Genomic DNA, 5000 nt, shown 5'->3' with positions numbered 1-5000 from the left:
ACCATAACTGAAGAGTCTCTTCTACCCTTACCAAGTGCAAAGTATGTATATATATATATATATATATATATATATATATATATATATATATATATATATATATATATATTTATATATATATATTTTTTTTTTTACTGCATACATATATATATATATATATATATATATATATATATATATATATATATATGTAAATTTATATAAGCTTGCTTTAATATTTTTGTCACTGAATTGCAACTCACGCGTGGTATTTTTCGAGTCATTAGTACATATGCTCCGGCTCTAAAGTGAAAGCTGGCTGACCTTGCAAATTTTAGATGAGGATTATACATCTAATGAAAAGAAATCACAACTATATATTGCTAAATGTAAGTATGAGTTGAAATAAATTCATGACTTCGGTCTCGTAGCCAGTAGAGTTCCTATATATCACTTAGCCAAGCTAATATGTAAATTGATAATTTTTTCCGAATTCTTGTGAATTCAGTGGAAAAATATTCCAAAATAGAATTTATAACAGTATAATCTCTGTGTGCATGTGTGTTCCAAATCCGCTGTAGGAATTATATAGGCCTTTTTATCCCCTAACCGAAGACCTAACTGTAATCAACCAGCTAAAGAGATAAAATGCAGAGAACAGAGGACAGGATTTGGCTTTTTCTCTCATTAGAGATCAAGTATCGATTTGGTGTATCACTCTCGATTGGGTCACAATAGTTTAAGAATTGCTATTCTTGGATCTCTCTTCTTAATATTAATGAAACCAAGAGATTCAATTTCAAAATATTATTAAGGGAATCAAGAGGCTTTTGTCGCTTTAAGTTAATTGCCATTACTTCACAAAGTGGATAAGATAAATTCAGAGAGCTGAACGGAGACGAGGAGATTCAATTTTTTTGCCTTCCTTGCCAGCAAGATGAGAATTATTTTGACGTTATTTATTTTGATGCCAGCAAATTAAAGGGCTTTGTAACTCACAACGAGAACATGAATTTTAGTATTAGTGTTGTTAATAGATTGAAGTCGTTTCTTATAATTCTGGAGGTCAACATTAGACATGAAAAATGTGACTTTGCTGAGCTTCAAAGACCCATTTGTAACTTTACACTCCTTTAATGGTTAAATTTCAAAAGAAGTGGCAACGTGGAATGAAATTCTGCATCTAGAATAAAAAATATAAATTGTAATAAATTAGAAGAGGCAGCATTAGAGGATACTATCATATAAAAATATTTTGTTGGTTTGTTTATATATTGTTACAGTGTAGATCACATTAATGACTAATTTACAACCATTAATATCATTAAACACATTTCAGCTCTATTTCGTACATTTACTTAAAGGCATTATTCTTGATGTGGTTAATGTTAGATTTTAAGACAAATTTTAATTATGATTGCAATGAGCTGTATTCGATTACAATAGCATATAATCGTACAATCTTGATTTTAAACATAGATCGGCGCATTCTTTATATCAAAGACAGAATCATAAGAATTTTGCCTTTCTTTAAATCATCTACAGCAGATAGTACTTTTTTGTCGTTATTCTTAAAGTTTCAAAGTTTAATTCTTTCTAAAGTATTCGAGTTACTTAAGTGATAAGCATTCTGCATCTGCACTTAATAAAGACAATGCTCAAGCATGATTTATCATATAATAACACGAACACTGATCGTGACTATAATCCGTGTAAATCTATTTACTTGTGTGTATTCCTGGCAAAGCTGAAGGTTAATATCACCAATCTATCTATCCACTCGGTTTCCTTTCATCTTAATTTGATGCTTTATTAGTCGAAATTAATTTAAATGAGATTTTCTATCTGAAGTGACTGATGGCAGGTTTTCCTATTACAACTGTCCGATTCAGTAATTCTGTTTATAGAATGACTGTGTATGAAGCGAAATTAGAATTATGATTTCAATTAGGACAGGTTGAATCATTTTTATAGTTTTGTGAAGGATAGTTGTGATGAAAGGCATATAACTAGTAATATAAATCCATAGCTTTTTAAGTACTTATTTTCATTAACTTGAGCATTATCTTATTTTTGGTGTTATGCAATAATACATGTAAACCAACAAATCAACGTAGACAAACTTATTTAACTTCACCTCCTTCCAAATATCTTCTTGAATTGAGACTGTGTCCAGAAATTTGAAAGTGCTGATCTATCACCGAGTGACGCCTCTATGAGTTATACTTTGAACTATGTTGGTATTTTAAAAGGTTCATAATTAGGAACTATTGTTGCAAATATATCTGCAATATATATTTTTTATAATCCTTGCGATTGTAATTTTCATTATTCCCCTCCATATTTCCTGTAATCAGGAAGTTTCCCCCTTCGTAAATTTTCTGCAGTGTTCAGAAATTACATGAATAAGCTTTTAGCAAAATCCTTTATGCAACCAAAAGTGTCACCTACATTAAGCAGGGACGATAGCAATTTAAGACTGTTAAAGTTATTGTTTAGAAGTGGCAATGATAAACTTGATATTTTTATCTTTTATTGCATGGATAGAAAATTACTTGTTTTCAGTTACATATTCTATTTGCTAGAAAAAAAAAAGTTTATTCCTTCGTACAATATAGAAGTGATTCTCTAATCTTTTATTTTATTTGTAACACCATAATGAGTTTGAATGGAAATATATATATGTGACCATATAAAACTGATAAGGAATGTATGTAAAGATAGTTCAAAGATAAGTGCATAAAAGTCTAACAAACAGTAGATTTTCGGAGCCAATTATCATTCCTTTTCAATATATTACCCAAAATCATTTATCCATTTACGTTCCGTATCGAGTATGAATTCAAACAAATAAGTTGACATATAAGCAAAATCGAAGAAACAAGCGAAGGCAAAAGGATAGGCCGGAGATATGGGATAAATGAAACTCGTGATGAGGATGATAATAACCTTTGGAAACGGAACGATGCATCACTGTGAAAGACGTGGCACTCCAAGGTCAATCAGGCTAAGTGCCCTGGTGCTGTTGAGAATGGAGGATTTTAGGGAAAAGCGGGCTTTCGTAGGATTATGAGGATTTTTCTGGAGTAGAGTCTGGGGCAGGATCTGACGGGGGGAAACGTTCAAGTAGCTGTTGGATGCGATGAGGCTTAAGTAAAGGACACTCAAATTCTATAAGCAGGCGATTGCACCGGAACTAAACGTTTAGAATTCGTGGGTGTGAAAGCTCCTTTTGAACGATAATATAATCTATTCACGTCTTCAATGGGAAGTGAAACAATGAGGAATTTTTAACTTTGTCTTTCCATTGCGTATGTATAGAATTGTCTTAGCCTATTTTTACAATTGTATGCATATGCCATGCATAATTTGCACCGGTTAAAATTATGTACTTGATTATATAGAAATATGACAGTTTTTTTTACCAAAATGGGATAAAAAAAAAAGAATTGAAACATTTTCAAACCCACAAAGATATTTTCTTAAGAAGCCTGCCAAGATGGGGAAGATAACGTCAGAACATTTCATACAAATGTCGTTGGGACATAATCGGAGTCATTTAAACCTATTGAAGTCTCAAACAGCAACTCGACCACAATATCTGTTATGTTTAATTTTTATTTGAATCTATTTTTAAGTGAACCAACCGCTATAATAAGAATACATGAAATGACTGGCTTCCTTCCATTTCTAGGGTATTAATGAAGGTGTTTGATACCAAGTTGTTGGTTATACCCGATCAAACTCGGCTTAAAGAAACACTCATTAACCAAACTTAAGTTTTACGAGAGAGAGAGAGAGAGAGAGAGAGAGAGAGAGAGAGAGAGAGAGAGAGAGAGAGAGAGAGAGAGAGAGAGAGAGAGAGATAAATGCAGATTGAAAATTAATACAGTAGAATGGTTGCTTAAATAAAACAGAGCCTAAAAGCAAGTTGAAGTGGAATATAGAGTAGCAGATTAAAAGTAGAGAGAGAGAGAGAGAGAGAGAGAGAGAGAGAGAGAGAGAGAGAGAGAGAGAGAGAGAGAGAGAGAGAGAGAGAGAGAGAGTATGTTTAAAGCTTTATTCCACATTCGGATATCATTCCAGATTCTCTTAACATGTCCTTTGCAACCATTAATTCCAATTATTAATTATACGGTTGAGATGAATGCATTTTCTTCACTATGTTCTCTTTTGGCTATCATTTTTACGCCATAAGGTTGGTTATTAGGTTCATAATACCTATAATATTTCTCTTCGTATTCATTTCCATAATCGCTCAATGTCTTTTAAAACAGATGTCCTTTTACTGCTTCGTGTATATGTTGATTCATGAATTAAGGGTATCCCCTTTCGTAGGTAAAAGGATTTTATTTGCATTTATAGATCTTGCAACTTTAACATTAAGTAAGGATCGAAAAGCCAGAGAATGTTTTAAATATTTTGTTTTGTATTTTCTAAGTAGATACATGTTTAATATGTATATAAATAGAAACCACTATATGTGAATAATTGGAAATTCTAGTGTGACGTTAGCCACAATAATTGAATATCGCTAATGTATTATTATTATTATTATTATTATTATTATTATTATTATTAGTTAAGCTACATAATTTCTTCTTGCGTAACAAATTGAAATCTCTAAGCGGAAGTCGATTAAGACTCCAACTAGGTCATTTGAGACATGTCACGTTATGTGATTTCAGAAATTCCTTAAGCACCATTAGCTATCAACCTATGGTACTCTTGTCTCCTGGGTGCAACACTAATAGTCGTTGAAGGGTTCAAACGGGGTTTGTAGGACATTGGTGTTTGGGTGGAGAATCTCAAAGGCTAGGCATAACATAAAATCGGAAATAACTGCGAGGCAAATTAAGTAATTTACCTAATTTGTTTTAAAGCATATTCAAACAAACATTTTCAACTTGTCTTTGAGCATTATTTGTAAGTTTTATGGTCAAATTGGCCAAACATATTATCAACGGGGTCAAATAATTCGATCCAAGGTTTGGTACCGTAATGGCAAATTTCATACGAAA

The 5000-nt window shown here is 32.0% G+C and overlaps 1 protein-coding gene across 2 annotated transcripts in view; it reads left to right on the top strand.

Annotated features, from left to right (window-relative positions):
• The window catches only part of SK (small conductance calcium-activated potassium channel), a 606282-nt gene that overhangs the window by 155592 nt on the left and 445690 nt on the right, over positions 1 to 5000 (top strand). The window lies entirely within an intron of this gene.

This window comes from Palaemon carinicauda, chromosome 45, assembly GCF_036898095.1.
Source record: "Palaemon carinicauda isolate YSFRI2023 chromosome 45, ASM3689809v2, whole genome shotgun sequence".
Taxonomy (NCBI): domain Eukaryota; kingdom Metazoa; phylum Arthropoda; class Malacostraca; order Decapoda; family Palaemonidae; genus Palaemon; species Palaemon carinicauda.
The sequence above is the reverse complement of the archived record's forward strand: the minus strand, read 5'-3'. Positions and strand labels throughout refer to the sequence as shown.